Source organism: Macaca fascicularis, chromosome 4 (genome assembly GCF_037993035.2).
Source record: "Macaca fascicularis isolate 582-1 chromosome 4, T2T-MFA8v1.1".
Lineage (NCBI taxonomy): Eukaryota > Metazoa > Chordata > Mammalia > Primates > Cercopithecidae > Macaca > Macaca fascicularis.
This window is the reverse complement of record NC_088378.1, coordinates 129723538-129746291: the sequence shown is the minus strand read 5'-3', so window position 1 is coordinate 129746291 and position 22754 is coordinate 129723538. Positions and strand designations below refer to the sequence as shown.

The window sequence follows — 22754 nt, the reverse complement described above, 5'->3', positions numbered from 1 at the left end:
AGAGCTCAGGCATATGATACTGCCTAAGTAAACGTTGACAGAAAGAAACTGAAGAGGAAGGGAAAAGCATGAATCATTGCCTGAGATCCCACAGAAGGGAGTTCTGAGCCTTAAGGTTCTAATGGACACCAACAAGAGAGGTCACTTAAAAGAAAAAAAAAAAAGATATGAGAACACGAAAAATAAGTCTCACTGACTTCATAATTTTTTCCAGCATCTCTCCTACGTTGCCCGTGGTAAATGTGCTGGACACTGTACATACCCATGAAATTATTATATCAGTGAGGTATATCCTTAGCAAATATTCAATAATAAAACAAGGTATATATGTAATTTATTAAGTTTTTAAGAGATGTGAATAACTAGAAAAGTAATTATTCTAAACTAACTTTTAGAATAATAACCTTTAGTTTATGAACAAGGTGTTGTGTGAGCCTGATTTCTCAATAAATTTTAAATTATTTTTGTCTTTTTTTCCTCAAGACCAGCCTACCATTGAATGTTTATTATTTTTAAGTTAGTGATCACAAACAGCCTATAGCCAAGGGTAAATAAAGAATAACTTGTTTGAAGACAGGACAACGGTCTTATCAAACCACCTAATTTAGCTACAATCAACTTATCAAAATATGTATCATCACTATACCTACCATTTACACAGAAACTTAACAGAACTAATAAGAACTAAACTGGGGCAGGTACATTGGCTCACGCCTATAATCCCAGCATTTTGGGAAACCGAGGCAGGTGGATCGTTTGAGTCCAGGAATTCGAGACCAGCCTGGGCAAAATGGTGAAACCCCGTCTCTACAAAAACTACAAAAAGTTATCTGGGCATGGTGGCATGTACCCTGTAGTCCCAGCTACTCAGGAGGCTGAAGTGGGAAGATCAATTGAGCCCAGGAGGCAGAGGCTGCAGTGAGCTGAGATCGCACAACTGCACTCCAGCCTGGGTGACAGAGCAAGTGAGACCCCATCTCAAAAGAAAAAAAAAAAAAAAAAAGAAGAAGAACTAAATTGCTTTGAAGGAACTATGAATGAGAAACATCCTATCTAATATTGGCAGAAGCAAAATAATACATATTGCACATTCCAAGAGACCAAACAATAGATCTCTATGGGACCATTTAATGCATTACTAATTCTAAGAAACCAACATACATGAGTCTGCCAACAAAGAAAATATGCCATAGAATTGTTTCAGACATGATTTGCACCTTAATGGGAAGGTGGGAGCAGGACTGTTAAGGTGATGATGTCATTGAGCAGGTTCAAGAAATAAGGAATTGTCACATGACAATGATATAAAATGTCTCCAAAACAGCAATTAAGGTTTTATCTTCCGAGGTTGAAATTAGAAAAAAAAAAAAAAACAGTGGACACAATAATCCATCTGCTAAAAATACTATAACCCTGAGGTGTGAATGACAGCAGAGTTCTGGGGCCCCCCAAACCCAATCAAAGTGACTGAGATATAACCTCACAGAACCAAAGAGAATATGACTGTGGAGGACTGCCAGCCTATGCCTGACCACAAATTGAAGGTCAGCAGTTAAGAGGAGAGCATCTTTTGACCAATGGTTAGGCAGTGTTCTTCCTTCAGTTAAGACAGCAAGTCCCCCAACTAAAAAATACAACTACTCAACCTTGTTGATATCATATAAGGGCCTGATACCAACAGTCGCTAAAACCATCTAGCAGACTCCCTCCGCACGGATTCCTTGCACAGAAAACCAAAATTGATTTTCCACATACCTCGGCTACAGGGAGAGAATGTAATAACAACCAAACTCAAGTACTAGTTGGCTTAACAGTTCTGTTTCTCACTGAAAATGAATCTTCACGCCAATGATGTTGATCATATAAGTCAGTTCCCAAGAAACTGGGCATAATATGTTATTCTCACAAAATTGAGGCGGTGAGCCTTTAGAGATAAGGTCTAGACCCTAGTTATGACTTCACCCAGGTAATGCCACCTGGGAGGGCTCTGAGTAAGAAGCTAGCTAGCTGGCATTTTCAGAGGTAAGTTACTCCCCAATTATTTCAGATTTCTCCAAGTAGAATATAGTCAGGCCGGGTGTGGTGGTTCATGCCTCTAATCCTAGCACTTTGGGAGGCCGAAGCGGATGGATCACTTGAGGTCAGGAGTTTGAGACCAGCCTGGACGACATGGTGAAACCCCGTCTCTACTAAAAATACAAAAATTAGCCAGGAGTGGTGGGGGGCGCCTGTAGTCCAGCTACCTGGGAGGCTTACATAGGAGAATTGCTTGGACCCAGGAGGCAGAAGTTGCAATGAGCCAAGATTGTACCACTGCCCTCCAGTTTGGGCAATAGAGCAAGGGGCAGTAGAGCAAGACTCTGTCTCAAGAAAAAAAAAAAATACAGTCAGACAAAATTTGCCTGGGTCTGGATACTTTTTGGTATTTTGATAATTAAGTTGCATTACAAATAATTAAATCAGCTATCATTTATTGAACACTTACTACATCCAGGCACTGTTCTAAAACTTAATATATGTCATTTATTTTTCTCAACAATCTAATGAGGCAGTAATTTTAACCCCATTTTAAACAAAACAAACAGGCTCAGAGAAGTAAAGAAACTTCTCCAAGGTTGCACTGCTGGTACATGGCTGAGCTGTGAGATGAATTACAAAGCTGGCTCTTAGTCAAATTTGATTGACCACTCTCAGAATTTAAAATTTTTTTAATTTACATTTTCTAAATTACTAAAGTAAAATTGAACATTTTTTCATATATCTATTGGCTATTTTTTCTCTACTGTGAGCTGACAAAACATATAATCACCACTAAAGCTACCACTCACATAAGAACTTGCCAAAACTAATAAGAACTAAGCTGCAGCTGGGCGCGGTGGCTCACGCCTGTAATCCCAGCACTTTGGGAGGCCGAGGCGGGTAGATCACGAGGTCAGGAGATCGAGACCAGCCTGGCCAACATGGTGAAACCTCATCTCTACTAAAAATACAAAAAAAAATTAGTCGGGCATGGTGGCACATGCCTGTAGTCCCAGCTACTTGGGAGGCTGAGGCAGGAGAATTGCTTGAACCCAATTCTCCTGCCTCAACCTCAGGCAGAGGTTGCAGTGAGCCAAGATTGCACCACTGCACTCCAGCCTGGGAGACAGAGTAAGACTCTGTCTCAAAAAAAAAAGAACTAAGCTGCTTTGAAGGTGCTATCAATAGAAACATCATATTTAATACTGGCAGAAACAAAATAATAGGCATTACATATTCCAAGCGATCAACTAACCTTTGCCTATTTTTTGATTAAGTTGTTTGTATTTTTTATATTAAATGATTGGAGTTCTTTATATATTCTGAATACAAGGCCTCTGGCAGTCAGATGTGTTGTAAATATCCTCTGTCTGCAGTTTGTCTTTTGTTTAAGGCATCTTTTGTCATACATAAGATTTAAAGTTAATACAATCATATGATGCATCTTATAATTTTATCTTTTGTTTATGAAATCCTTTCTTATGCCAAGGTAATGAAGGTACCTGCCAACAGTTTCTTCTAAAAGTTTTGAAGTTTACACTTAGGTTGTCAATACATCTGGATTTTTTCCCCCTAGCCTCACCCTTAATCATTTGAAATTTTGATTGGCATTTATTGAATTTATAAACTTTTTTTTTTTTTTTTTGAGACGGAGTCTCGCTGTGTCGCCCAGGCTGGAATGCAGTGGCCGGATCTCAGCTCACTGCAAGCTCTGCCTCCCGGGTTTTTACGCCATTCTCCTGCCTCAGCCTCCCGAGTAGCCGGGACTACAGGCGCCCGCCACCTCGCCCGGCTAGTTTTTTGTATTTTTTAGTAGAGACGGGGTTTCACCGTGTTAGCCAGGATGGTCTCGAACTCCTGACCTCGTGATCCGCCCGTCTCGGCCTCCCAAAGTGCTGGGATTACAGGCTTGAGCCACCGCGCCCGGCCGAATTTATAAACTTTTTTAGGGAAAATTACCTCTTTATTATACGAAGTCTTCCCATCCATGCACATGGTATCTCTCTGTTTATTCAGGTCTTTTGATTATGTTTTCTCCCCAAGATATGTATTTCTTGTTTAGATATTTCCTGGATACTTTATGGTCTTTTTGTGGCTACTGTGAAAAGAATCTTTAAAAAAGTATACATTTACTAAATGATTATTGCTGGTAGACAGGAATGTGATTGATTTTTGTATTAGGTTTAATCATATGAAACTGCAAATAAATATTTACTTGACCATTTTGACCTACATAAATTATAATTTCGTATGGTTGAATCAAAAGGTTGCTGATCTGAAACTCAGAAACCTTGCAGAACTGTTATTATTAGCTCTAATAATTTGTGGATTCTCTTGAATTTTCTTTTTTTTTTTTTTTAGATGGTGTTTCGCTCTTGTTGCCGAGGCTGGAGTGCAACGGTGTGGTCTTGGCTCACTGCAACCTCGCCTCCCGGGTTCAAGCGATTCTCCTGCCTCAGCCTCCTGAGTAGCTGGGATTACAGGCATGCAACACAATGCCCGCCTAATTTTGTATTTTTAGTAGAGACAGGATGTCTCCATGTTGGTCAGGCTGGTCTTGAACTCCTGACCTCAGGTGATCTGCCCACCTCAGCCTTCCAAAGTGCTGAGATTACAGGCGTGAGCCACCACGGCTGGCGATTCTCTTGAGTTTTCTATGGATATCTACATAGTCTTCAAATACAGACAGCGTGGTCCTCTCTTTTCTTTTTCTTATCTTCTGGAATTAACCAGGAAGTTCAGTTGATTAATAAATATTAAGGCTGATAGTAGGCACCATGTACTGTTGTTAATTTGAGAGGGAACAGGTCTATAGTTTTACTGGTAAGTGTGAAGTCTACTAAAGGAAGTTTTGGTTAACTTTAGGTTAAAAAAGTTTTTTATTTCTAGCTTTGTGAAAAAAATTTAATCAGACTAAATATTAAAGTTTTTTTTTTTTTTTTTTGAGACAGAGTCTCGCTCTGTCGCCCAGGCTGGAGTGCAGTGGCCGGATCTCAGCTCACTGCAAGCTCCGCCTCCCAGATTCACGCCATTCTCCTGCCTCAGCCTCCCGAGTAGCTGGGACTACAGGCGCCTGCCACCTTGCCCGGCTAGTTTTTTGTATTTTTTAGTAGATACGGGGTTTCACCGTGTTAGCCAGGATGGTCTCGATCTCCTGACCTCGTGATCCACCCGTCTCAGCCTCTCAAAGTGCTGGGATTACAGGCTTGAGCCACGGTGCCCGGCCTAAATATTAAAGTTTATCTAATGTTTTCTTCTGAACCTATTAAGAAAATAAAAAGATCTTCCCATTTTAAAAATTAATATGTTGGATGATATCAGTGATGTATTTTCTGATATGAAACCATCCTTGCAATATAATAATTTAAACAAACTATTTGGTCCTGATGTTTTGTTTTTTAATACAATGATACATTCAATTTGCTAGTACTGTATTTAGATGTTTCAAATCCATTTTCAGAAGATTAGCCTTTCATTTTCTTATATATACTGACTTTCCCTGTTTTGTATCAAGATTACACTAACCTCAAAACCTGAGATGGACAGCTTTCCCACTTTATCTCTTCTCTGAAACAGTTTAATTCTTCTATGGTTTATCTGTTCCAAGAAGGTCTGATAAAACTTACCTCTAGGCTGGGCGCGGTGGCTCACGCCTGTAATCCCAGCACTTTGGGAGGCCGAGGCGGGCGGATCACAAGGTCAGGAGATCGAGACCACGGTGAAACCCCGTCTCTACTAAAAATACAAAAAATTAGCCGGGCGCGGTTGTGGGCGCCTGTAGTCCCAGCTACTCGGGAGGCTGAGGCAGGAGAATGGCGTGAACCCGGGAGGCGGAGCTTGCAGTGGGCCGAGATCGCACCACTGCACTCCAGCCTGGGCGACAGAGCGAGACTCCGTCTCAAAAAAAAAAAAAAAAAAAAACTTACCTCTAAACCTGTCTCATCTAGGCATTTTGCAGGATTGTTTCAATGTTTAATATAGCTAAGTTCAGAGGAAGATCCAAAAATCCTCCCAGTGATCACAGGTCTCCAAGTCTTGGGAAATTATGCCTTGGTAACCTAGTGTCTACTTTAACCCCTACAGAAATTCCATATAAGTTTATACTTTTGAAAATAAATAAGTAGTATGTTAATGATAGAAAGACAATGATGGAGCAAACAAAACAGATTTGCAAGCAATTCAAATTTAGGAAAGCAGGCCAGGCGTGGTGGCTCACACCTGTAATCTCAGTACTTTGGAAGGCTGAGCTGGTGGATCACCTGAGGTCAACCAGTTCAGGACCAGCCTCGCCAACATGGTGAAACCCCATCTGTACTAAAAATACAAAAATGAGCCAGGCGTGGTGGTGTGTATCTGTAATCCCAGCTACTCAGGAGGCTGAAACAAGAGAATCACTTGAACCTGTGAGGTGGCAGTTGCAGTGAGCCAAGATTGCACCATTGCACTCCAGCCTGGGTAACAGAGCAAGACTCCGTCTCAAGAAAAAAAAAAAAAAAAAAGAATTTAGGAAAGCAACATGAAGCACCAGTGCTGACTGGCCAAGAGATTGTTATACACTGGTGCTACCTGTACAGGCTGATTGATAGGAACCTCCACACAAGATAACCTGCATTGTCACTATAAAAAGTAGAGCTGATCTCTACTAAAAAAAAAAAAACAAAAAAATTAGCCGGGCGTGGTGGCGGGCGTCTGTAGTCCCAGCTACTGGGGAGGCTGAGCCAGGAGAATGGCGTCAACCCGGGAGGCGGAGCTTGCAGTGAGCCGAGATCGCGTCACTGCACTTCAGCCGGGGGACAGAGCGAGACTCCGTCTCACAAAAAAACCAAAAACCAAAAACCAAAAAACCAAAAAAAAAAAACGGAAAATCCAAGCTAACAAAAGGTAGGTAAAGTAAAAGTTTATGAAACGATATAAATTGGCTGGGCATAGTAGCTCATGCCTGTAATCCTAGCACTTTGGGAGGTCAAGGTGAGAGGACTGCTTGAGTCCAGAAGTTCAAGATCAGTCTGAGGAAGATGGTGAGACCATCTTTACAAAAATAAAAAATAAAAAAATTAGCTGGGCATGGTAATGTGTACCTGTAGTCCTAGCTACTCAGGAGGCTGAGGTGAGAGGAGCACTTGAGCCCAGGAGTTCCAGGCTGTTGTGAGTTATGATTACACCATTGCACTCCAGCCTGGGTGACAGAGTGACACTCTGTATCTAAAATAAATAAATACAATACAATACAAATTGAGTAAGAAAACAGTTAACAGACATAGGTAGAGTAAGCTGGAAGGGAGCTGAAAAAGCAGGGTTTTTTCTGGCTCATAGAGAACACCAGGTCTTTCTTCACAAAGCAGTACCCAAAGGCTCTGAAATAGGACACACTGACTACATAAACAGAACTAAAAATAAAAAACACATGATCATCTCAATAGATGCAGAAAAGACTTTTGATAAAATTCAACATCACTTCATGTTGAAAATCCTCAACAAACTAGGCATTGAAAGAACATATCTCAAAATAATTAACAGCCACCTATGACAAACCCATAGCCAGCATCATACGGTATGGGTAAAAGTTAGAAGCATTCCACCTGAGAACTGGAACAAGACAAGAATGCTCACTCTCACTACTCCTACTCCGCAGAGTACTGGAATTCCTCACCAGAGCAATCAGGCAAGAAAAAGAAATAAAAGCATCCAAATAGGAAGAGAAGAAGTCAAACTATATTTGCAGATGATATAACGTTATAACTTGATCTTGGACAAGGTAGCATAAGAAAAAATATATCGATAAATAAAAATACAAAATACAAAATAATTTTATACCTAGAAAACCCCATCATATCTGGCCAAAAGTTCCTAGATCTTATAAACAACTTCAGCAAAATTTCGGGGTGCAAAATCAATGTACAAAAATCAGTAGCATTTCTATACTGAGTATCAAACTGAGTGCCAAATGAAGAGCATAATCTCATTCACAACAGACACACACACGTACACACACACACACAGAGAAACAAAATACCTAGGAATACAGCTAATCAGGGAGATGAAAGATCTCTACAGCAAGAATTATAACACTGCTCAAAGAAATCAGAGATGACACAAATGGAAAAATATTTTATGCTCATGGATAAGAAGAATCAATATTGTTAAAATGGCCATACTGCCCAAAGCAATCTACAGATTCAGTGCTATCCCTATCAAACTACCAATGACATTCTTCTAATTAGAAAAAAAACTATTCTAAAATTCATATGGAACCAAAAAAGAGCCTGAATAGCCAAGGTAATCATAAGCAAAAGAACAAAGCTGGAGGCATCAATTTTACCCAACTTCAAACTATACTTTAAGGCCACAGTCACCAAAAAAGCATGGTACTGATATAAAAACAGACACACAGGCCAATGGAACAGAATAAAGAGCCCAGAAATAAAACTGCACACCTACAACCATCCGATACTCAACAAAGTTGACAAAAGCAATGGGGAAAGGACTCCCTATTCAATAAATGGTGCTGGGATAACTGGCTAGCCATATGCAGAAGATTGAAGCTGGACTCCTTCCTTACACCATCTACAAAAATCAACTCAACATGGGTTAAAGACTTAAAAGTAAAACCTAAAACTATAAAAGCTCTAGAAAACCTAGGAAATGCCATTCTGGACACTGGCCCTGGCAAAGATTTCATGACAAAGACACCAAAAGCAATTGCAACAAAAGCAAAAATTGACAAATGGCACCTAATTAAAGAGCATAGCAAAGAACAACAACAATGACAAAACCTATCAGCAGAGTAAATAGACAACCCACAGAATGGGAGAAAATATTTGCAAGCTATGCATCTGACAAAGGTCTAATATCCAGAAGCTATAAGGAACTTAAATTAACAAGCAAAAAAACAAACAGCTCTATCAGAAAGTAGGCAAAGGACACGAACATACATTTTTCAAAAGAAGACATACTGCGGCTAAGAAGCATATAAAAAAATGCTCAGCATCACTAATCATTAGAGCAATGCAAATAACCACAATGAGATACTATCTCACAGCAGTTAGAAAGCTATTATTTAAAAGTCAAAAACATCACAGATGATGGCAAAGATGTGGAGAAAAGGGACTACTTATACAATACTGGTGGGAATGTAAATTAGTTCAGCCACTGTGGAAAGCACTTTGGTGATTTCTCAAAGAACTTAAAACAGAACTACTATTTAACCCAGCAATCCCATTATTGGGTATGTACCCAAAGGAATATAAATCACTTTACCATAAAGACACATGCATGCATATGTTCATTGCAGCAGTAATCACAATAGCAAAGACAGAACCAACCTAAATGCCCATCAATGGCAAACTGGATAATTCCACTGCCTGCAACATCTTGGCTAACCAGAAGTCCTGTCTATCCACATGACAGTTTCGCTGCTAGCATAACCAGCATTTGAGAGAGCCAGCCCGCTAAACATATCTGCAACCAAGGACTCTCACAGAGTGTACTTCACTCCCTTGTTACCTCCACCAGAGCAGGTGCTGTTATCCATGGCTAGGAGACCTGAAGATGAATCATATCACAGGACTCTTTGCAGATATTCCCCAGCACCAGCCCAGGGCCTGGTAGCTCCACTGGGTAGCTAGACCCAAAAGAGCAATAATAATCACTGCAGTCCAGCTCTCAGGAAGCCCTATCCCCAGGGTAAGGGGGCAGAGCACCGCATCAAGGGATCATTCTGTGGTATAAATAAATCTGAACAGCAGGCTTTGAGTTCCAGATTTTTCCACTGAAATAGTCTACCCAGATGAGAAGGAATCAGAAAAGTAATTCTGCTAATAAAACAAAACAAGGTTCTATAACACCCTTAAAAGACCACACTAGCTCCCCAACAATGGATCTAAACCACTGCAGAATATATATTCTTTTATCAGCACATGGAACATTCTCCAAGATAGACCATATGATAGGTCACAAAACATGTCTAAATAAATTTAGGAAAATCAAAGTATATCATGTATCCTCTCAGACCACAGTGGAATAAAACTGGAAATTAACTCCAAAAGGAACCCTCAAAACTATGGACATTAAATAATCTGTTCTTGAACAATCTTTGGGTCAACAATGAAATCAAGATGGAAATTTTAAAAATTCTTGGAACTAAATGATAATAGTGACACAAATGATTAAACCCCTGGGACATAGCAAAAGCGGTGCTAAGAGAAAAGTTCATAGCATTTAATGTCTACATCAAAAAGTCCAAAAGAGGCCCGGTGCGGTGGTTTATGCCTATACTCCTAGCACTTTGGAAGGCTGAGACCGGTGGATTACTTGAGCTAAGGAGTTTGAGACCAGCCTGGGCAACATGGCAAACCTTGTCTCTACAAAAAATACAAAAATTAGTTCGGTGTGGTGGCATATGCCTGTAGTCCCAGCTACTTTGGAGGCTGAGGTGGGAAGACAGCTTGAGCCCAGGAGGCGGAGGTTGCAATGAGCCAAGATTGTGACACTGCACTCCAGTCTGGGCAATAGGGCCAGGCCTTGTCTCAAAAAGTCTGAAAGAGCATAAATAGACAATCTAAGGTCACACCTCAAGGAACTAGAGAAATAACAAACCAAAGCCAAACACAGCAGAAGAAAAGAGTAACAAAGATCAGAACAGACCCAAAATAAATTGAAACCAAAAAAAATACAAAAGATAAATGCAACAAAAATGCCTATCAAACAACGAGTGGATAAAGAAAATGTGGAATATATGTACCATGGAATACTAGTCATAAAAAGGAATGAAATAATGGCATTTGCAGCAACCTGGATGGAGGTGGAGACCATTACTCTAAGTGAAGTAACTCAGGAATGGAAAACCAAACATCGTGTGGTTTTCAGCTATGAGGATGCAAAGGCATATGAATGATATAATGGATTTAGGGGACTTGGTGGGTAAGGTGAGAGGGGGTAAGGGATAAACGAATACACAGTAGGTACCAGTGTACACTGCTCAGGTGATGGGTGCACCAAAATCTCAGAAATTGCCACTAAAGAACTTATCCATGTAACCAAAAATCATCTGTTCCCCAAAAACTATTGAAATAAAATAAAATAAAAAAGAACTCTGCAATACCTTCTGCAGTTTGTCTCAGCAAATACCATAATATAAATATCAGTATAATGAATTGATTATTAACATTAAAAAAATAAGAAGTGCTGGCCGGACGCGGTGGCTCAAGCCTGTAATCCCAGCACTTTGGGGGGCCGAGATGGGCGGATCACGAGGTCAGGAGATTGAGACCATCCTGGCTAACACGGTGAAACCCTGTCTCTACTAAAAACACAAAAAATGAGCCGGGCGTGGCGGCGGGCGCCTGTAGTCCCAGCTACTCGGGAGGCTGAGGCAAGAGAATGGCGTGAACCTGGGAGGCGGAGCTTGCAGTGAGCCGAGATCGCGCCACTGCACTCCAGCCTGGGCGACAGAGTGAGACTCCGTCTCAAAAAAAAAAAAAAAAAAAAAAAAAAAAAAAAAAAAAAAAGAAGTGCTATAATAGAGAGTTTGGAAGAACACAGTAATGGTATCTTATGAGACCTTGGGTCAGTAAAGTTTTCTTAGAGAAGCTGGCACATAAAAGGAGTTTTGAAGAACCAACAGTAGTGGCTGACTACACGGAAACGGGAAAGAGAGGAGGAAGTGAGCAGCTGGATGAATCTCAAGGTTCTTTCTTTTATAATTTACAGGGTTAGGCTTGATTTAATCTGGTCTTTTTCTAAACTTGCTTTTTTAAAGACATGTGTAAACTATTGTTATTTTTGTTCTTTTCATTTTATAACACTGTGGATGGATTTACAATATAATTTGTCAAAGTCTTAGCCCAACCTCCTATTTTTCTTCAGTTAATTGAAATAGTGGGTTCTGAATTTGTAATGTCTAATTTTTAAAAAACATTTTTAATTAAATAAAATTCTGCTACTATGAAGTCTGGAAAAAAATTAAATATTGGCTTGGCAAAGTGGTGCATACCTGTAGTCCTAGCTATGCAGGACGACTGTTTGAGCCAAGGAGGTCGAGGTTGGAGTGAGCTATGATTTTGCCACTGCGCTTCAGCCTGGGTGACAGAGCAAGACCTTGTAGACCTTGTTTCAAAAAAAAAAAAAAACCCCCAACCAAAAGTTTTTCACTATCTGGCCCCTGTCATCTTCTCCAACTATTTCTGAGTATTTCCCATAGGCCCCATAGGCTCTCTGCAGTGTAGACAAACTAAATTACTCATTGTCTGTCCCCCAAACTAACCACACTCTTGCCTTCTCACCTTTGTTCATACTAACCCCCTAACCCAGAAGGGTCTCTGGTACTTCCCTTCTGCTCATCCATTTGTTCAGTAAATAATTTGGATATCTATTGGGCATTCTGTGGGCCCTAGAAATATTATAGTTTAAAAAAAAAGACACAGTTCCTGCCTTCAAGAAGCTTACCATTCAGAGAAGCTTATTCTTTCTTCGATTCTAGGTTGAAGGCCCATCTACTTATGAAGTCCTACTCCGAGCTCTTATTGCATTTATAGGTTGTTCACATACCAGTGCTAATCATAATCCCTAAAAACACAATCTCAAATGCCATAATCCTGAAAGATCAAAATCTCTAACGTCTAAAAATCCCTAACATCTAAAATCCTGAAAATCACAATCCTGGAAGATTAAAATTCAGCACGTTGAAATCCTGAAAGCTGAATTCTGGGGAAGTTCATTTTTTATTGTAAGCAGGGTAGCTGCAGCATGTTACTTGTATCATAGTAGGTGGGACTATTCCCATCCTGTTTTTACTTGCATTTGGCAGAAAATTCAGATGAGTAGATTAGTCACATAACACAACAACGAACACTTCCGTTTAAAAATGCATCATTTGGCTAGGGGCAGTGGCTTATGCCTGAAATTCCAGCACTTCAGGAGGTCAAGGAAGGTGGATTGCCTGAGGTCAGGAGTTCAAGACCAGCCTGGCCAACATGGCAAAACCCTGCCTCTACCAAAAATACAAAAATTAGCCACGTGTGGTGGTGCCCACCTGTAATCCCAGCTACTCAGGAGGCTGAGGCAGGAAAACCACTTGAACCTGGGAGGCAGAGGTTGTAGTGAGCTGAGATCGTGCCACTGCACTCCAGCCTGGGTGACAGAGCAAGACCGTGTCTCTAATAAGAAAATAAAAATAAAAATGCATCACTCGTCCACACTGGCATTCCTTCCAGCTGATAAAATTCCAGGAGCTTTTAATGAATTAAAGCCACATTTGCCCAAAAGAACTAGCAAAATTACTGACTGGTTCAAAAATAATTATGTGCATGGTAGGATAAGAAAACATATACTTAGCTGGGTGTGGTGGCTCACACCTGTAGTCCCAGCTACTTGGGAGGCTGAGGCAGGAGAATCACTTGAACCCAGGAGGTGGAGGTTGCAGTGAGCTGAAATCACGCCACTGCACTCCAGCCTGGGTGACAGAGTGAGACTGTCTCAAAAAACAAAACAAAACAAAACACATACACAATGGTGTTGCTGTTCAATCACCAGTATTATTTGTGCCAAATCTGTGGTCTGTATATGATTTCACGTGGAATGGATTTCTGTGTACCTAAAACAACATAGAAGTATGGCACAAAAGATGGGCAAATTTAATAGGAAATGCTCATGTCTGTGTATATCATGTTGGTGTATGTCAAATGTGAATGTATTCTATAAGGAGAGCCATGACCTAAAAGAAAAAAACCCTATTTTTCATTTCAATCACAGCTATTCATTGTGAGGTAAGACTTCAAAATATAGTTAAATTACTGCGAAAGTCAGCCAGGTCTTATGGACAACCTCTGTGCAATTAACTGCCCAGAATTTATTCCTGTAATACATTTTTCAGAAGTTAAATTTTATTTCCAGTTTTTGGGTTTTTCCTCAAGTTTTTTATTCCACTATTTAGTCAGCTTATTTATTTATTCACATAAATACTATATGTATGAATACTATATATTATATATAAATACTACATATATGAATATGTTATATATATATGATGGAGTCTCGCTGTGTTGCCCAGGCCACAGTGCAGTGGCTATTCACAGACATAAGCATAGTGTATTACAGCCTCAAACTCCTGGGTTCAACTGATCCTTCTGCCTCTGTCTCAACCAGCTAGAACTACAGGTTATGTGCCACTGCACCCAGCCATCTTGGCTCACGGCAACCTCCACCTCCTGGGTTCAAGTGATTCTCCTGCCTCAGCCTCCCGAGTAGCTGGGACTACAGGTGTGGGCCACCACGCCTGGCTAAGTATATGTCTTCTTATCCTACCATGCACATAATTACTTTTGAACTAGTCAGTAACTTTGCTAGCACTATTTTTTACAATTCACTGTGCTATATATTTCAGCTTTGCATCATTTCCAGTACTAAAAGTATAAATTAGAGTTACAATTTGTTTTATGTATTTTGTAAATACGACTCCAAAAAAGTGCATTATCATGTTGGCTTTCTGTGTAAGCATTGTGCATGTCAGAAAAAAAAGGTCGAAACTTCCTCAATAAATAAAGAGATGTCTTTTCTGTGTATCTGCATTTGTGGAACATAGAATTTTTCAGCGGGGTGCAATGGCATGTGCCTGTAGTCTCAGCCGCTTGGGATGCTGAGCTGGGAGGTTCGTTTGAGCCCAGGAGTTCAGGTCCAATCTGGGTAACAAAGCAAAACAAGATCTTTAAAATAAATAGGCTGAGTGCTGTGGCTCACACCTGCAATCCTAGCAGTCTGGGAGGCCAAGGCAGGCGGAGTACCTGAGCTCAGGAGTTCAAGACAAGCCTGGGCAACATGACAAAACCCTGTCTCTAATAAAAATACAAAAAATCGGCCGGGTGTGGTAGCTTATGCCTGTAATCCCAGCACTTTGGGAAGCCGAGGCGGGCGGATCACCTGAGGTCAGGAGTACAAGATCCGCCTGACAAACATAGTGAAACCTGGTCTCTACTAAAAACACAAAAATTAGCCATGCCTGGTGGCGGGTGCCTGTAATCCCAGTTATTTGGGAGGCTGAGGCAGGAGAATCACTTGAACCTGGGAGGCGGAGGTGGCAGTGAGCCAAAGTTGCACCATTGCCCTCCAGCCTGGGCAACAAGAGCGAAAATCCATCTCAAAAAATAAATAAACAAATACAATCAGCCAGGCATGGTGGTGTGCGCCTGTAGTCCCAGCTTCTTAGGAGGCTGAAGCACAAGAATCGCTTGAACTTGGGAGGCGGAGGTTGCGGTGAGCCGAGATTGTGCCACTGCACTCCAGCCTGGGCGACAGAGTGAGACTCTGTCTCAAAATAAATAAATAAATAAATAAATAGTGAGACTCTGTCTCAAAATAAATAAATAAATAAACAATTTTCTAAATGATTGTTTAAAAATTTGTTTTTCTCTTTAGGCAACTGCATATGTTGCAGAGTTTTTTGTTTGTTTGTTTCTTTTGTTTTTTTCTTGAGACGGAGTCTCATACTGTCGCCCAGGCTGGAGTGAGGGGCACCATCTCTGCTCACTGCAACCTCTGCCTCCCAGGTTCAAGCGATTCTCTTCAGTCTCCCAAGTAGCTGGGATTACGGGCACCCACCACCATGCTCAGCTAATTTTTTGTATTTTTAGTAGAGATGGGGTTTCATTCTGTTGGCCAGGCTGGTCTCAAACTTCTAACCTCATGATCCACCTGTCCTGGCCTCCCAAAATGCTGGGATTACAGGTGTGAGCCACTGTGCCCGGCCAATGATGGTTTTGATCAATTTCATCAAAAGACTTACGTTATCCATCATGGTATTCCAGAAGACCACAGTTATAAAGCTGGGTACACACAATTACCAACTACAGTGATATATATTTATACATTTCATTTTTTGACTTATTTCTTTATGAATATGGTTCATCTGCTCATAACTGCTATATCTGTATAACTACTATTAATATACTTGAGTGAGTTTATGCTTGTAAAAATATATTATTACCTATTTTATTGTATAAAGTAACTTATGAAGATTTCTGGGGTTTTTTTTGTTTTTTGTTTTGTTTTGTTTTGTTTTTTGAGATGGAGTCTCGCTCTGTCACCCAAGCTGGAGTGCAATGGCACAACTTGGCTCACCACAACCTCCGCCTCCCAGTTTCAAGCGATTCTCCTGCCTCAGCCTCCTGAGTAGCTGGGATTACAGGCACATGCCACCAAGCCCAGCTAATTTTTGTATTTTTTAGTAGAGATGGGGTTTCACCATGTTGGTCAGACTGGTCTTGAACTCCTGACCTCAAGTGATCCACCTGCCTCGGCCTCCCAAAGTGCTGGGATTAGAGGTGTGAGTCATTGCGCTCAGCCTTTCTGTTATGTTTTTATATGTTTCTCAAATAAATTCCCTTTAAAAATGTAAATAGGCCAGGCACGGTGGCTCACACATGTACTCCCAGGACTCTGGGAGGCCAAGGCAGGCAGATCACCTAAGGTTGCAGTTCGAGATCAGCCTGACCAACATGGAGAAACACTGTCTCTACTAAAAATATATACTTAGCCAGGGGTGGTGGCGCATGCCTGTAATCCCAGCTACTCGGGAGGCTGAGGCAGGAGAATCGCTTGAACCCAGGAGGCGGAGGTTGTAGTGAGCCGAGATCGCGCCATTGAACTCCAGCCTGGGCAACAAGAGCAAAACTCCATCTCAAAAAAAAAAAAAAAGGTAAATAAGCTGGACATGGTGGTGTGTGCCTGTAGTCCCAGTTACTTGGGAGGCAGAGTCAGGAGGCTCATTTGAGCTCAGGAGTTCGAGGGTGTAGTGCATTATGATCACACCTGTGAATAGCCACTGCATTCCAGCCTTGGCAACATAGTGAGACCCTGTCTCTAAAAAGAAACAAAAAGTAAATGTCTTTTAAATAATTTAAAATGATTTTTTTCCCAGAACTACATTTTCAGGATTTTCATCTTTCAAGATTACAATTTTGGGGATTTTACACTTTAGGGGATTTTGATCTTTCGAGATTTTAACATGCAGGATTCTTTCTTTTGGGATTATGGCACAAACCCCTCACTTACTATAGTCTACCAAATATTGATAGTTTTAATTTATAAATCCTGTCTTCCCAGCCAAAAAGGAAGTTATTTCAGGGCAGCTACCATTTCCTCATATCTCCAATGCTAAATAAAATGCTTTAAAAATAAAAATCATGGCCAGGCATGGTGGCTCACACCTGTAATCTCAGCAATTTGGGAGGCCAAGGCAGGTGTATCGCTTGAGGTCAGGAGTTCGAGAGCAGCTTGGCCAACATGGTGAAACCCCATCTTTACTAAAAATATAAAAACTAGCCAGGCATGGTGGTGCGCACCTGTAATCCCAGCTACCTGGGAGGTTGAGGCAGGAGAAGCACTTGAACCTGGGAGGTGGAGGTTGCAGTGAGCCAAGATCATGCCACTGCACTCCAGCCTGGGTGACAGAGTGAGACTCTGTCTGAAAAAATCATAAAAATAAAAATAAAATAAAAATCATTAGAGAAGTAATATCAACAAGATGGTAGATTAGGAAGCAACAGATCCTTCCCCAACAAAGACACAGAGAAGTCAGGTACTGTGCATTTTTCACTATATTTCCAGAGCCAACAGTATGCCAAATAGATATTCAGATTATTTACTGAACAAATGAATGAGTGAGAGGCAGTGTGGAGACTCTTCCTAGATAGGAACAATATGAGCAAAGTCAAGAGAGCAAGAGTGTGTTTAGTGTGTTAACAACAATATATGGACCAGAATACCTTTGTGTGAGAGCTCTGAAGAAAAGCTGAGAAGCTACAGCACCAGGCCACTGTAAAACCAAAAGGAGATTACAGCAAAAGGGATAGGAAATTTCACAGTGTTTGGCATGTCCTTTCATGTCCTTTTTCTTATGTGGCATAGTACAGAGAAAGTTGGAGGAAACCCCCCTATACTGGGTCCACTCCTTCTGGAAACAAAAGAGTTGACTGTGTGTCCAACATTCTGGCTTGTCTGGGGATTCCTGAGAGACTGGTTTCTATCTCACATGACTCAGAATCATGTCATGTGAGATATGAGTGGTGAGCACTCATGGACAGGTTCCAGAGTACAGAAGACACTGAAAACAGAGGAGAGCAGGATGTTAGCACTGAAGTTCCATAGGCAGACATCAGGGGGAGCAAGAGGTCAGAAAAAGGTTGAGCGATCCTAGAACCAACAGCCAGGATAATTGGTAAAGGTCTTCCTCTGCAAAGTCACTATACAAAGACTGGAGAGATGGTTGGTTTAGGTTCTTAAAGCCCAGCAAGAGATTATAAGGCATATAAATAAACAGGGCAATATGGCTGAATTAAAGCAATAAAATATAACTCCAGAAACAGGCCCTGAAGAAATGCAGATCTGTGAGCTGCATGACAAAGAATTTAAAATAACTGTTATAGATGCTCAATGAGCTAGAACACAGATACAAAACTAAATGAAATGAAGGAAACAATGCATGAATAAAAAGAGAAACAATGAAAAAGATCCAAACAGAAATTTGGGACCTTAAAAAATTCAATAACTGAACGGAAAAATTCATTAGAGAGGTTCAACAGCAGGTTTAATCAGGCAAAAGAAAGTAGAGTCAGCCAGGTGTGGTGGCTCACATCTGTAATCCAGCACTTTAGGAGGCCGAGGCAGGTGGATCACAAGGTCAAGAGACTGAGACCATCCTGGCCAACATGGTGAAACCCCGTTTCTACTAAAAATACAAAAATTAGCTGGGCATGGTGGTGAGCATCTGTAGTCCCAGCTACTCAGGAGGCTGAGGCAGGAGGATCACTTGAACCCAGGAGGCAGAGGTTGCAGTGAGCCAAGATCGCGCTACTGCACTCCATGCACTCCAGCCTGGTGACAGAGCAAGACTCTGTCAAAAAAAAAAAAAAAAAAAAAAAGGTAGAGTCACAGGAGCAAAAAGGAAACAGATTGGCAAAGAGTACATAAAGAACTTATAGGGCACTATCAGGACAACACATTCTGAAATGCACATTATGAAAACTCAGAAGGAGAAGAGGGAGAGACAAAGTGGCAGAGAGCTTATTTGAAGAAGTAACAGCTGCAAGCTTCCCAAATCTAAGAAGATAAATGGATATGCACACTAAAGAACCTCAAAGGACTTCAACAAGGATAAATCCAGAGAGGATCACAAAGATACATTATAATTAAATTATCTAAAGTCAAAGGCAGAGAACATATTCAAAGCAGCAAAAGAAAAGCGATTCATCACATACAAGGGAGTTTCCAAAGATAATCACCAGATTTCTCAGCAGAAACTTGAAAGAAGTAGTTTTCTGTATGTGAAGTTTTTAACAATTTAAAACAGAATGCTGTAACTTTAAAGATGGTTTATGTAATTACAACAGTAAACACAAAGTATCTATAGAATATATATAATAGGAAATGAGAAGAGAATCAACATATATTGCTACAAAAAAATCAACAAAACACAAAAAAGGCAGTAAAAAATAAAAGGACAAAAAAGCTACAAAATATACCAAAAACAATTAACAAAATGGCAATAGTAAGTCCTTCCCTCCCTATTGGTAGTTTATGTTTTGTTTAAGATAGGCTCGCATGCTGTTGCCCAGGTTACAGTGCAGTGGCACTATCATGGTTCAGTGCAGCCTTGACCTCCTGGGCTCAAGCAATCCTGCCTCAGCCTCCTGGGTAGCTGGGACTACAGGTGCATGCCACAACATCTGGCTAATTAAAAAAATACATTTTTTCTGTAGAAATGGGGTCTTCTCTATGTTGCCGAGGCTCGTCTCTAACTCCTGGCCTCAAGCGATCTTCTTGTTTTGGCCTCCCAAAGTGTTGGAATTACAGGCATGAGCCACCATGCTGGGCCAGTAATTAACTTTAAATGTAAAGTCATATATTGACTGGAGTTTAAAAAGGATCCAACTATATGCTGTCTACAAGAGACTCACTTTAGATCTAAGGACACACAGATTGAAAGGAAAAGTTTGGAAAAAGATACTCCATGCAAATGGTAACCAGAAGAGAGCAGGAGTGGCTATATTAATGTCAGACAAAATCGATTTTAAGTAAACAACTCTCACAAAAGATAAAAAGCGACATTATATAATGATAAAAGGGTAACCTAGGAAGATATAACAATAATAAATATCTATGCACCAAACACCAGAGCTCCTAAATATATGAAATAAAAACTTAGACAGAATTGAAAGGTAAAAGAGCAACACAGTTATACTAGAGAATTTCAAAACTCCACTTTAAATAATGGACAGAACAACCAGACAGAAGGTCAACATGGAAAGAGAGGACCTGAACAACATTATACACCAACTGGACCTAATAGACATACATAAAGAACTCTACCCAACAACAGTAGAATATACATTCTTCTCAAGTGCACATGGAAAATTCTCTATGACAGACCAATGTTAGGCCACAAAACAAATCTTAACAAATTCAAGAAGACTAAAATCACACAAAGGATCTTTTCTTTCTTTCTTTTTCTTTTTTTTTTAAGACTGAGTCTTGCTCTGTTGCCAGGCTGGAGTGCAGTGGCATGATCTCAGCTCATTGCAACCTCTGCCTCCCAGGGCCAAGATGGTCTCGATCTCCTGACCTCATGATTCACCTGCCTCAACCTCCCAAAGTGCTGGGATTACAGGCGTGAGCCACTGCGCCTAGCCACAAAGTATCTTTTCTAATGACAATGAAATGAAACTAGAAATCAATGGCACAAGGAAAACTGGAAAATCCACATATATGTGAAAATTAAACAATCCACTCATAAACAGCCACAGGATCAAACAAGTCACAAGAGAAGTTAGAAAATACCTTGAGACAAATAAAAAGGAAAACATACCAAAACTTACGGAATACAGGAAAAGCAGTGTTAAGAGGTCAATTTATAGTTGTAAAAGCATACATTAAAAAAGAAGAAAGGTCCAGGCATGGTGGCTCATGCCTGTAATCTCAGCACTTTGGGAGGCTGAGGTGGGCGGATGACCTGAGGTCAGGAGTTCAAGACCAGCCTGGCCAACATGGTGAAACCCCATCTCTACTAAAAATAGAAAACTTAGCCAGACAAGGTGGCACACGCCTGTAGTCCCAGCTACTCAGGAGGCTGACGCAGGAAGAATCGCTTGAAGCTGGGAGGCGGAGGTTGCAGTGAGCTGAGATCATGCCACTACATTCCAGCCTGGGCAACAGAGTGAGACTCAACCTTAAAGAAAAGAAAAAAAAAATACGTAAGTAAATAATATAAAATAAAATCAGAAATGAAAGGGGAAATTATAACTGATGTCACAGAAATAAAAAGGATTATAAGAGACTACTATAAACAAACGCACACCAACAAACTGGATAACCTAGAAGAAATTGATAAATTCTTTCTTTCTTTTTTTTTTTTTTTTGAGACAGAGTCTCGCTCAGTTGCCAGGTTGGAGTGCAGTAGTGCCATCTCAGTTCACTGCAACTTCTGCCTCCTGGGCTTCAGCAATTCTCATGACTCAGCCTCCCAAGTAGCTGGGACTACAGATGCGCCACCATGCCCAGCTAATTGTTGTATTTTTAATAGAGATGGGGTTTCACCATGTTGGCCAGGTTGGTATCGATCTCTTGACCTCCTGATCCGCCCACCTCAACCTCCCAAAGTGCTGGGATTACAGGCGCGAGCCAGCACGCCCGGCCATGGATAAATTCTTAGAAACACACAACTTACCAAGACTGTATCATGTAGAAATAGAAAAGCTGAAAAAAAAAACAGTGAGTAAGGAGATTAAATCAGTAACCAAAAACCTTCCAACAAAGAAAAGCCCAGGACCAGATGGCTTCACTGGAGAATTCTACCAAACATTAAAAAATAATGAATGCCAAGTTTTCTCAAACTCTTCCAAAAACTGAGGAGGAGGGAACACTTCCAAGCTCATTCTATGATGCCAGCATTACCCTGACACTAAACCAGACACAGACATTACAAGAAAAGATAACTACAGATGAATATTCTTTGTGAGTATTGAGGCAAAAACCTTCAACAAAATACTGGCAAATTCAGTAGCATGTTAAAAGAATTACATACCATCAATAAGTAGGACTCATTTCTGGAATGCAAGTATGATTCAACATACGAATATCAATCAATGTAACACATCACTTTAACAGAATAAGGACAAAAAGATGACCATCTCGATGCAAAAAAGGCATTGGACAAGATTCAACACAACACCCTTTTATGATAAAACATCAAACAAATGATAAATAGAAGGAAACTGCCTTAAAATCATAAAGACCATGTATGAAACCCTCACAGATAATATCATACTCAGTGGTGAAAGACTAAAAGCCTTTTCTCTAAGATGAGGAACAAGCCAAGCATGCACACCCTCACTTCTTCTATTCAACATAATGTTAAAAGTTCTAGTTAGTGCAATTAGGCAAATTGGAAAAGAAGAAAATTTATCTGGGCTAGGCGCAGTGGCTCATGCCTGTAATCCCAGCACTTTGGGAGGCCAAGGCAGGTGGATCACGAGGTCAGGAGTTCAAGACCAGCCTGGCCAAGATGGTGAAACCCCGTCACTACTAAAACTACAAAAAAATTAGCTGGGCGTGGTGGCAGGCACCTATAATCCCAGCCACTTGGGAGGCTGAGGCAGAGAACTGCTTGAACCCAGGAAGCGGAGGTTGCAGTGAGCCAAGATCGCACCACTGCACTCCAGCCTGGGCGACAGATTCGTCTCAAAAAAAAA

General features: G+C 40.7%; 1 protein-coding gene across 25 annotated transcripts in view; it reads right to left on the bottom strand.

The window, feature by feature from the left end:
• Nucleotides 1-22754, bottom strand: part of USP49 (ubiquitin specific peptidase 49) — a 104522-nt gene that overhangs the window by 34881 nt on the left and 46887 nt on the right. The gene's annotated exons all lie outside the window — the stretch shown is intronic.